General features: G+C 40.1%; 1 protein-coding gene across 1 annotated transcript in view; it reads left to right on the top strand.

The window, feature by feature from the left end:
* Nucleotides 1-11: 11 nt before the first annotated feature.
* Nucleotides 12-12,838, top strand: part of C11H4orf17 (chromosome 11 C4orf17 homolog) — a 292,825-nt gene continuing 279,998 nt past the window's right edge. Inside the window, exon 1 of the mRNA XM_034671476.1 lies at nt 12-455. The gene's annotated coding sequence lies outside the window, so the exon portion shown is untranslated. The remainder of the gene's footprint in view (nt 456-12,838) is intronic.

Here is a 12,838-nt window from a genome sequence, read left to right as displayed (position 1 = left end):
GAGGTTTGCTAGGCGGGCTTTGGGCGCGAAGGGCAGGGGCTGAGCTTGGCGCGGGCAGCGCTCTAGAGCGCGGTCACGTGGTTCAGCTCTGAATTTGGCGCGGTTTGGGCGAGGCCGTCAGGCGAGATGCGAAACGTCTGTGGTCTGTGTACGGAAGGGGTTTTCCCCTTGTCACTTTGGCCCAGGCAGCGTAGATAAGGCTTCTGAAGGGGAGAGATGGAAGGTGAGGAACCAGGAATTTAACTGGAAGCACGTGAGAAACAGGACCGCACCATTTTGTGCTCCTCTACACGCTAAGTGTGCGCTGCGTCTTGAGATCACACGAGTAGGATCTAGCCCTTCAAAGGACTCTCCATTGAGGGGGAAACTCAGCTGTGAGAAGAGTGGCTAAGGGGGCACAAAGGAGGTACCCATTGGGGAAACTCCGCGGGCTCTATTGCAGCTGCTCCTGAAGGGTGAGTAGGAGTTTTGGCGGTCGGTAGGATACGGGGAGAGAACTTTGCGAGGAGGGACACGAGTGAGTGCAAAGCCTCCGGAGCGTGGACGTATTTGATGTGGTGTGGTTTAGGAGTGGCCAGAGTGAAGAAAGAGGGAAGATGGAGTATTTGCCAGTTTCTCTTAAACTCTGTTGTGAATGCTGAATTTTTTAAAAAATTAGCTCTAACAGACCACTCTCTTCCTCTGCTTTCCGGTCTTTTTCGTGGCTTTTTTTGCTCAGTATGTATCTTAAGTTAATGCTGGTGATCCAAAAAAAATTCTGTCCAGTGGCTTTCCTTCACTCTCTCATTTACACGATGGCTTTTAACTTCTTTTTTATAAGGACAGCTTCTGGATTATAAATAAGGATGGCTGTGGTGAACTCCAGGCTTGGGCATACAACTGGCTGCTAGACATATTTCTGTCTCCATTAGGGTATCTCGCAGTTATCTCAGAGTCAGCTTGTTCAAAACTCATCTTGTCATCTTTTCTCCTTAAAGTTTATCTTCTTTCTGTCTGTGTGTGGCACCACGATTCCCTCCCTTCCTCCCTTCCTTTCTTCCTTCCTCCCTCCCTTCCTTCCTTTCTTTTTTAAAGATTTTATTTATTATTTTTGAGAGAGAGAGGAGAATGAGAGAGCATGGGGGGAGCGGAGGGGTAGAGGGAGAAGCAGATTCCTTGCTGAGCAGGACCCTGTGATCATGACCTGAGCCAAAGGCAGATGGTTAACTGACTGAGCCACCCAGGCACCCCCACCTTCTTTCCCAAGCCAGAAATTTCCCTGGATATTTCAACTTCTTCTTGACCCTCAGCGCCAGCATTCATTCTGTCACCTCTCATATCTTGTGCCTCCACCCCCCCCCGCCCCCCTCTTAATTTTGCCTGTCATCATGTCTTCCAGGTTTTCTGAAAAAGCCTCCCATCTGACGTCTTTGTTGCTAGGCCCCTGAGTCTAATGCACTTCTAACTAATGCTCCCTTAGTTATCTTTCTGAAACGTATATGAATTCATGCCATTTTCTTTCACCTTTAATAGTTTTGAATGCAGTGGATTCGAAGGAAATAAATGTCATTCTATTTAAAAGTCATCAAGGGAGATCACGCCCTGAGCCAAAGGCAGACGCTTGACCGCTGTGCCACCCAGGCGCCCCAATAAATAAATAAATAAAATAAATAAATAAATAAAATCTTAAAAAAAAAATAAAAGTCATCAAGGGCTGAGAAAGGGATAAAATCCAGTCTCTAGCTGGGCCAGTCAGGTTCTGTGTAACATGATTCCCACTTATCTTCACAACCTTATTTTCTGCTATTCTACCACACAAGTCTCATTCCAAGCTTATGGAACATTTGCATTTTCTTAAAAGGACTGTTCTCTTTCTTGATTCCAGGCCTTTGTATATAATAGAACTTTTGCTTGGAATACAGCAAGCTTTTTTTTAGTGAAGGAAAGCTTTTAGCAAAGAGTTAATGTTCTTTTCCTTATCGTAGATATATTGTCTATCTTCTTGGAAGAAGCATTTGCATTTTTGTGATACCTTCCTAGTTTGTTAGTTTCCGGTCTGACATGTAAGGAGATTGAAAGTTGTCAGTTCATCCTAACAACAAATAAAAAGCTGAACAAACTGAGAAATCAAAAACTCTCCTTAGATCTGTCAGAGAATTGAGATCTCAGGGCAAACCAATGACCCCAGAATTGGAGAGTTAGATAAATACAGAGAATCACAACTTACTGGAGCAAAAACCCACCTCTGGGGGAACCAATATTGGTATTGGAAATTGTGAAGTGTAATTGATGAATAGCTGAAGGCTTAGTGTGGATAAGTCAGAGTTAATTCCAGAGAGATCTAGTCATGGGGGGGCGGGTCCTCACACTTTCGTGATTTCAGGGAGTGTGCAGGGCGTGGCCTGTAAATAGGCTATCAGAATTGAAATAGGGTGTTGGGCAAGCTGCTCAGTGGGAAGGAAGGGAAGAAAGTTTTGTATTGGCTCCTTACTTGAATGGAAATGAAAACACAATAGGGGCACCTGGGTGGCACAGTCCTTAGGTGTCTGCCTTCAGCTCGGCGTGATCCTGGAGTCCTGGGATCGAGCCCCACATCAGGTTCCTCTGCTAGGAGCCTGCTTCTTCCTCTCCCACTCCCCGTGCTTTCATTCCCTTTCTCGCTGGCTATCTCTGTCAAATAAATAAATAAAATCTTTAAAAAAAAAAGGAAAGGAAAACACAATAAAACTTGTGGCATGTAGTGAAAGCAGTGCTTATAGGAAAATTTATAACTTTGAATGTATACATTGGAAAAGAAGAAAGATAAAAATTAATTTCCTAACATTCTCCATTAGGAAAGTAGAAAAAGAACATATTATGTCCAAAGTAAGCAAAAGAAAATAATAAAATTTAGAGTAGAAATAAATGAAATTGGAAACTGGAATCAGTTGAGAAACTCAACAAAACCAAAAGCTGGTTCTTTGAATAGATTAATGAAATTGATAAGCCTCTAGCCAGGCTAATTAAGAAAAAAGAGAGGAGCACAAATTACTAACATCAGAAATGAAAAAGGGACATCACTACAGATATCATGGACATCTAGAGGATAATAAAGTAATGCAGTGAACAACTGTTTGCACACAAAATTGATAACCTAGATCAAAGGGACAATTCCTTGAAAGACACAATCTGTTTAAAACTCACACAAGAAAAAATAGGTTATTTGAATAGGCTTATATCTAGTAAAGAAATTGAATCAACCTTTCAAAACAGAGCACCAGGCTCTGGTGAATCCTACAAACTGTTTAAGGGAAAAATTATGCCGATTATCTACAATCTTTTTCAGAAGATAGAAGCAGAGGAAAATAGATATTTACTAATTAATTCTATGAGGCCAGCATTATCCTAATACCAAATTTAGACAAAGTCATTACAAGAAAAGAAAACTACAGACCAATATCTCATAAACCTAGGTGCAAAAATTCTCAACAAAATATTATCAGTTTGGATCCAGCAACCTATAAGAAGAGTTATATGGCATGACCAAGTGGGATTTATTTGAGGTATGCAAGGCTGGTTCAACATTTGAAAATCAATAACATAATCTGTCATATCAACAGGCTAAAGAAGAAAAATCATGGTCATATCAATAGATGCAGAAAAAGCATCTGATAAAATCTAACACCCACTCATGATAAAAACTCTCAGGAAACTATGAATAGAAGAGAATTTCCTCAGCTTGATAAGGAACATCTACAACAAAAAATATAATTAATGAAGAGAAACTAAAAGCTATCTTGCTAAGATCAGGCACAAGACAAGGATGTCCTCTCCCACCACTGCTTTTCAGTATCACACTGGCAATCCTAGCTTATGCAATAAGACAAAATAAAAGGTATAGTGATTGACAAGGAATAAATAAAACTATCTTTGTTCACAATTGACATAATTGCCTATGTAGAAAATCTGAAAGAATCCACATAAAGCTCCTAGAACTGGTAAGTGATTAGAGCAAGTTTGTAGTGTACAAGATAATATGCAAAAGTTAATTACTTTCCTATATACCAGCAATGAACAAATGGAATTTGAAATTAAAAACACAATATCATTTATATTTGCTTGTGAAAAAATGAAATACTTAGCTATAATCCTAACAAAATATGTACAATGTCAATATGGGGAAAACTGCAAAACTGTTGAAAGAGATCAAACAAGAACTAAATAAATGAAGAGATATTCCACGTTCATGGAAAGAAAGACTCGGTATTGGGGCGCCTGGGTGGCTCATTCATTAAGCGTCTGCCTTTGGCTCAGGGTGTGATCTCAGAGTCCTGGGATCGAGCCCCGCGTCAGGCTCCCTGCTCTGCTGGGAGCCTGCTTCTTCCTCTCCCACTNATTTAAGCGTCTGCCTTTGGCTCAGGGTGTGATCTCAGGGTCCTGGGATCGAGCCCCGCATCAGGCTCCCTGCTCTGCTGGGAGCCTGCTTCTTCCTCTCCCACTCCCCCTACTTGTGTTCCCTCTCTCGCTGGCTGTCTCTCTGTCAAATAAATAAATAAAATCTAAAAAAGAAAAAGAATCGGTATTGTCAATATGTCAGTTCTTTCCTACTTGATCTATAGATTGAACACAATCCCAGTCAAAATCCAGCAAATTATTTTATAGATACCAGCAAACTGATTCTAAAGTTTATATGGAGAGGCAAAAGGGCCAGAATAAGTCAACACAGTATTGAAGGAGAAGAGCAAGTTGGAAGACTGACGCTATCCAACTTCAGCACTTACTATAAAGCTATAATAATTGAGACAGTGGGGGAGCAATAGAACAGAATAGAGTCCACAGATAGACCCATGTGAATATAGTAAATGATCTTTGACAATGTAGCAAAGAAAATATGCAACATACAATACAGGAAATACAGTCTTTTAAAAAATGGTGCCAGAACAACTAGATACATACTGCAAAAAAATGAATCTAGACACAGACCTTCATCCCTCATAGAAATTAACTCAAAATAGATCATGGACCTGAAAGTAAATGCAAAACTGTAAAACTCCTAGAAGATAACATAGGGGAAAATCTAGATCACCTTAGGTATGGCAACGATTTTTAAATGTAATACCAAAGGTATGAGCCATAAAAGGAATAATTGATAAGCTGGACTTCATCGAAATTTATGCTTTGAAAGACAGTGTCAAGAGAATGGGACAAGCCACAGACTAGGAGAAAATATTTGCAAGGCATGTTTTATAAAGGATGGTCTTCCAAAATATACAAAGAACTCTTAAAATTCAACAGCTAGAAAACTAACAACCCAACTTAAAAATGGGCAGAAGATTTGAACAAATTCCTCATCAAAGAAGATGTATATATGGCAAGAAAGTATGAAAAGGTATTCAACATATATTACTGGGAAATTGTAAATTAAGACAAATAAGATACTACTATACAACTGTTTGGCCAAAATTCAAAACAGAACACCAAATGCAGCAGGAACTCTCATTCATTATTGGTGGGGATGCAAAATGGTATGGCCACTTTGGAAGACAGTTTGACAGTTTCTTATAAAACTGAACATATTCTTACCATACTATCCAGCAATCATGTTCCTTGATATTTACCCAAATGAATTGAAACCTTGTGTTTGCACAAATTTTATAGAAGTTTTATTCATAATTTCCAAAACTTGCACATGAATATTTATGGCAGCTTTATTCCAAATGCCAAAACTTAGAAGCGACTGAATATCCTTTAGTAGGTGAATGGATAAATAAACTATGATTCATCTAGATAGTGCAATATTGTCAAGTGCTGAAAAAAAAAAGAGCTCTCAAGCTCTGAAAAGACTTGGAGGAATCTTTAATCCGTGTTACTAAATGAAAGAAGCCAGTCTGAAAAGGCTACATACCATGTAATTCCAACAGTATAACTTTCTGAAACAGACAAAACTATGGAGACGGTAAAAAAGAAAAAAAAAATCAGTGGTTGCTGGGGTTGGGGGAGGGAGGGATGAATAGGTGGAATAGAGAAGATTTTTAAGGCAATGAAATTATTCTGTATGATATTGTAATGGTAGATAACATCATCACACATTTGTCAAAACCCATAGAATGTACAACACCAAAAGCTAACCCTAACTTAGAGTCTGGACTTCGGGTGATGATGGTGTGTCAGTGTTCATCAGTTGTAGCAAATGTACCAGTATTGTGGGACATGTTGATAGAGGGGCAGGTAGAAAGGAACTCTGTTCAGTTTTGCTGTGAGCCCTAAAACTTCAAAAAATAAGGTATATTAAAAAATAGACAGGAGTTACAAATAGATATAGAGTCACATCTACTTTCTATGAGAAGGAAAAATTGTTTCAAGGTGAAATCAGAGGCCCTCAGTTTCATGAGGGAATTTGCTAGTGTAGACTAGATTAGAAATAACCTGTCCAGGTAGGAGATACAAGATACGAGTGATATTTTCCAAATACAGATCACAAAATGGGCATAGCAGCAAAAGAGGAACATCAACCTCAAGGCATCATTTAGTTAAATTCTTGATCTATCTATCTTGCTCTGTGTTTCATCTATCAGAAGAGAGTAAACAATGAGTTATACTGCTAAATTAATTCTGACTCTGAAGAAAAAAAGTTCAGATTATTTTGAACTGAAGGGCTCGTTAGGTGAAAATGACCCATCATTTTAGACTTTATAATAGCAAGTAAGTGTACATAGTCAAAGAGATTTCAAAAAGTGGAAGCGTATTTCATAGAGCTTGCAAGAAAGATAAGTACTGAACGAATTGAAAGGAGAGTTCATGAAGCCATAAATATCTTATGCATTTTAAGGGGAACTCTTTCTCCCCCTAGTTCTAGTTGACACTGCTTGTATACATACTCCATTTGAGAGGCAGAGACAGCCCTTGCTCTAGACCCCATGAATTGGAACAGGAAACTGTCTGAATTGAAGGAAGCCTCAGATGGTTTGACATGAGGGAACCAGAAGTGGCTGGTACTAGTTCTGATAAATCAAAGGTTCCAGAGTTACCCAACAAACCCTTTCTCTTGGGAAACAGATATACACATAGCATACAGAGAAGATAGATATCTAGTTTGCAGCTACAGATCTGAATTATGTTGTGCAATATTTCCTGTTACTTTTTAAGACCAACACATATCACAGAATCAGGAGGTCAGAGACTTCTCAGGTGGCTCCGTGATCCCAAAGAAGTAAATTTTCTTTGTATTTTTTGTAGGTAATCATTTATTAGAAGTTATTCCTTATTGTAAATAACCTTTTCCAGACAAGAACTTTGGAGACTCTGGAAAACCTAACAGCCTGGAGAAGTATAAGGTTTAATTTCATATTGTCTCAGTTTTGACTTTGAACTCCAAGGCTAAACAATATAGGTACCAAAATTACCCCCACATTCTAAGGCAAGGTACTAGCCTACCTTACGTAGGACATGCTAAGACACAGACAATTTCTTCTGCCAGCATTAGCTCATCTCTTGTTTCTGAGCTCTGTAAGGGACAGCAAAGACTTCATGAGGAAGGACAGAAATAATTGGGAAGGAGGATTTCTTTGAAGAGAGTTGTCAGTGTACTGTATATGCCCTTCCCACTTTCTAGTGAGGGTGATGGAAGCATTTTCTTCTCATCTGAAGCCAAGAGAAGAGAACCACACAAAAAGCTTGAAGTGTGTTCTCTGGAACTTGAGTGACTCAAAGTCTGGTATCTGAAATAATAAAAAAGTCAGGCTAGAGGCTGGCTAGAGCGTTCTGTTTGGTGGCAGAATGAAGTAGAGCAGAGGTTAGTGGAGTCAGACCCACAGGTGTGTTTTCCCATGGACCAAATGTGGCCCCTGCAAAGGGAGACAGTTGTAGATAATCTTAAAAGAAACTTCACCGAAGATCCTGCAAAGGGAGACGGTTGTAGATAATCCTAAAAGAAACTTCACCGAAGAGATCCACCCTGGTGGAAGTCAGGGGCTAAAGGCAAAGTCTTAGTTGGCTGGTTGTGTAAAGAATCCAACCTATAAAGGAATTGTAGGTGGGAGGTCCCCAGTGGGGTAGAGGGTTCTTTGTGAAACCCACAGAAATTCCCTACTCAAGAAGGAATCTAGTATTTAAAAGGTGCTACACCCAAAGAGTATGAAAATCAGATTGCGACAGTAGTTACTGGTCATGTAGAATATAGTCTTTTCCTCCAAATTTCCCCTCCCTTTGATTCTGGACAATGGAGGGGCTTGAGCAGTAGCTAGCGAGTGATGGGAGCAATAGAGCATGAACAGGAGAAGAAGCAAACCCCTCATTCCTTCCTCATTGCAGATTTAGTTTCCTGGGGCAGCAATGGCGGCCAAGCCAGTGGTGGGGGTCCTGTGTTCAGGGGTGGTATTGTGGTTTAGTCTGTACCATTTGGAGCCTGATAGATCGGTTCTGCTGCATAGGCTTGGACATAAATTTCAGGCTGTATATCTCTGAAAGTGTTTTCTAGTTCTCTTGATAATATTGTGACCTACTCAATATGACCTACCCAATATCTTTTAAATAAGTTCCTTATCGTTTCACATTAGCCAGAATTGATTTCTGTGACTTCCGATGAAATCAGTCAAAAATAGCACTATGAATTTTGCAAGACCACCAGTGGGTTAATCTGGGATTAATTATCTGACCTGGTTGAGGCTGAAAGCAGTGAAAATTCAGTTGATTCTAAGGGGTAGAGTGTCTCTAGGTATGCAGGGATGGATGAAACAATTAATTAAAAAACCAACTCTGATTTTCTGGAATGAAGTGAGTAAGTATTGGAGGCAAAACCTTGGGGACTACTCAGTTTTTACCATAGAGGAGTATTAAAGTGCTAGAGGGGGGGTAGATGGTTGCTTCTAAAAGTGCTGGACAGTTTTTAGAGTACAGATCTTTTACCTCTTTGGTTAGGTTTATTCCTCGGTATCTTATCGTTTTTGGTACAATTTTAAATGGGATTGATTCTTTAATTTCTCTTTCTTCTGTCTCATCGTTAGTGTGTAGAAATGCACCTGAGTTCTGCGCATTGATTTTATATCCGGCCACTTTGCTGAATTCCTGAATGAGTTCTAGCAATTTTGGGGTGGAGTCTTTTGGGTGTTCCACATAGAGTATCATGTCCTCTGCGAAGAGAGAGAGTTTGACTTCTTTGCCAATTTGAATGTCTTTTATTTCTTTTTGTTGTCTGATTGCTGAGGCTAGGACTTCCAGTACTATCATAAAGTTTCATTCATATGTGGAATATAAGAAACAGCGTAGAGAATCATAGGGGAAGGGAGGGGAAACTGAATGGGAGGAAATCAGAGAGGGAGACAAACCATGAAAGACTCTTAACTATAGGAAACAAACTAAAGGTTGTTGGAAGGGGGGGAGGATAGGGGGATGGGTAAGTGGGTGATGGACGTTAAGGAGAGCACATGATGTGATGAATACTGGGCATTATACACAACTGATGACTTATTCAACTCTACATTTGAAACTGGTGATGTACTATATGTTTCTAGTTGAATTTAAATAAAGAAAAAGAAAAAAAATAAAAGTGCTAGACAGTATAGTGAAAGAGAATGGTGAATTCTGGTTGCTCTGTGATGTCAGGGCTCTAGTTCAGCTGCTCTGCTATTCTCTGGTTTTTCCCACCATGGTTGTAAGACGGCTGCTACAGTTCCAGCCTCTCATGTCCTTACATGACAGCATCCAAGTGTGGGAAGGAAAAGATCTTCTTTTTACCCCTCCTTTTTTTAAAATCAGGGGAGAAATCGCTCCCCAAAGCCCTCTAACAGACTTCCCCTTTGGTCTCACCAGAATAGGGTCATGTGTCTATCCCAAATCGGTCACTAGCATAGGAGAATGGGATTAGACTACACATAGTTTAACTCTTAGGGCTGAGGGAGACTTCCACCTTCCCTGAGCCCATTATTGAATGAAATTTCTTGAATGAAATTGGGATTCATTTTGTATGGGAGAAGCGAGGAATGGCTAATGAGTCAGCAACCAGTGTGGGCAACACCATCTTTGGGCAGCTCTTACCTATTTATAGTGTGACCTAAACTCTGCCAGCTTTGAGTGGAACGTAGAGCAAGAGAAGTCCAGCTGGTCTAGATTGCTGTGAGAACAACCTTGATGCTTTCCTTTTCTGGACTCAATGAGTTTAAGTGTCTGTGGCAGGATGTTGTTTGGAGCCTGTACACGCTCCAGGAGTAGATCTGTGGTGGAGATCCCAGGGTTCTAGAGCAAAGTCACGTTCTCTTCCATCCTGCTTACGATTGAAAATGTCTAGCTACGGCATGCTAGGTGAGCGTGCTTTCGGAGTTTCTCACCATGAGCTGGGTATTACTGGATCAACAGAATTATAAGCCTGGACATGCCCCAGGAGGACAGCATTACTGAGTGGAATTGTGTATGCAGGACTGGACCCAAGTTGATCCTGAAGGCCCAGTAAATTGCCCAGGCGATTGACTCACACTCTACCGCACTTCTACTTCTGTACGATCAGTTCACAGCCGCGGAAGAGAAGTTCAGCTTTGTTTACAGTGCTCTGCACAATATTCTGGCAGTTCGTAGAGGTGGATTTGGGAAAACTTAACAGGAATACAGAACTTCAAGAATTATGTATATCTTTTTTTTTTTTTAAGATTTTATTTATTGGAGAGAGCGAGAGCATGCGTGAGAGAGCATGAGTGGGGGGAGGGGCAGAGGGAGAGGGAGAAGCAGGATCCCTGCTGAGCAGGGAGCCCAACGTGGGGCTCAATCTCAGGCCCAGGGATCATGACCTGAGCCGAAGGCAGATGCTTAACTGACTGAGCCACTCAGGCACCCCTATGTATATCTCTTTGAGTTTTCTTTGACAAGAATGAAATGGCCTGAGGTATGGATCTACATTGATTAATAGACAGTAATTAGTTATTTGGTCAGATGATCAGGGATGTTGAAGGAATGAGGTTATAAGATTGGTAATAAGGAAGTCTGGAGAAGAGATATGTGGCTGGACCTTTTATACTGTGCAGTGTATGTGAGAAAATTTATAGTCCATGTGAATCTCCCACCAAAAGTTCTGATTTTGGAAGAGATTGTCAATTATCAGGTGAATAGGGTGAGCCAGCCTGGGGATATTGTTCAGCAAGTCCCCCGTGTACTTACTTAGTGGGCTTCTCCGTGTAAGTGCCCATAGACATGAGCATAGGCTCAACAGCAGAAACACTCCTTTCCAAGATTGTTCTGGCTCTGCCGCTGTCTGAGTGGCTGGCTGAGTGTTCAGACTGATACCAACACCTAACAACCCTGGATCTCCACTATGGTATAATACCTAAGGGGGACTAGATAGCTATTCTGTGACAGAGTGGTTACACTGGGTTCCTTTCACCATGCAGGGGGCAGAAATTTGTTCTTACTGGGATCAACTCTTATTCCAAATCTAGAATTTTTTCCCTGTCTATTATTTTTCTACTTGTATCATCATGCATGGATTTATTAATATAAATGAAACAGATTCAGGCTGTCAGATTAAAATATAGCAAAGGCATATGCTTTTAGTTACTCCATTATTTTGGAATAATTAATAATTCCACATTGTACATGTGGAAGAAAAGGAAAGTGCTAAGGATTCTCTTTTAATTTGGCAGAAAAATTTTAAAGACTGCTTAGAAATACAGAGATATCAATTACAATATTATTACCAGGTTAAAATCTTGGCAATAAGATGAGCAGAACTGCAGATTCCTCTTGGAGGTTATTTTTACAGGAGAAGGCAACACTTTCTAAAGTCTATGTAGTCACATAGGACATTTTGGTTCAAATAACATTGAATTAACTGAGAATGGAGTTCTTTTTAACAAAAAAACGAAGATGTTCTAGTAACAGTTGTGAATATTCACACATCTCCATATTGTTGAGGAGAACCAATAGATATTTTTGGAAACTTTTTTTTTTTTTTAAGATTTTTTATTTATTTATTTGACAGAGATAGAGACAGCCAGCGAGAGAGAGAGAACACAAGCAGGGGGAGTGGGAGAGGGAGAAGCAGGCTCATAGAGGAGGAGCCTGACGTGGGGCTCGATCCCATAATGTCGGGATCACTCCCTGAGCCGAAGGCACACGCCCAACCGCTGTGCCACCCAGGCGCCCCTGGAAACCTTTTAAATTTATTATTACTTTTTCACAGAAAATGGACTTTAAACAAGTGTTAATTTCCGTATAGTTAACATACGGTGTTATCTTGGGTTCAAGCGTACAATGTAGTGATTCAACAGCTGCATATATTATCATTGCTCATCAAGTAAGTGTGCTCTTAATCCCCTTCACTTATTTCACCCATCCCCCCACCCACCTCCCCTCCGGGTTGTTTCCCATCTGTTTGTTTTCTATAGTTAAGAGTTGGTTTTTTGCTTTGTCTCTTTTGGAAACCTTTTTAATTTAATACCTTATCAAACCAGGTTTTTAAAAGTAGCTTATGATGCAGAATTTTGTTTTTTATGTATCTGCAAGAAGGGATATCTCTTTCATCTCTTTCTCCTTTGGTTAATTATAAACATTTTATTTTTAAGGTCAGGTTCTGATGTTTTATTAGCTACATTGTAAGTAGGCCTATCAAACAGAAGTTTATTGGCAGAAAGGATAAAAAATTTTATTTAATAGGAATAAAAGAAAGAGGATATAATTTTTCTATATTATTTTCTATTTCTATTTTCTGTATTTTCTATATTATTAAATGCCTATTTACTCATAATTTCCTTCTACATTGAGGGGCGCCTGGGTGGCACAGCGGTTAAGCGGTTAAGTGTCTGCCTTCTGCTGAGGGCATGATCCCGGTGTTGTGGGATCGAGCCCCACATCAGGCTCCTCCGCTGGGAGCCTGCTTCTTCCTCTCCCACTCCCCCTG

This window comes from Ailuropoda melanoleuca, chromosome 11 (genome assembly GCF_002007445.2).
Source record: "Ailuropoda melanoleuca isolate Jingjing chromosome 11, ASM200744v2, whole genome shotgun sequence".
NCBI lineage: Eukaryota > Metazoa > Chordata > Mammalia > Carnivora > Ursidae > Ailuropoda > Ailuropoda melanoleuca.
The sequence above is the reverse complement of the archived record's forward strand: the minus strand, read 5'-3'. Positions and strand labels throughout refer to the sequence as shown.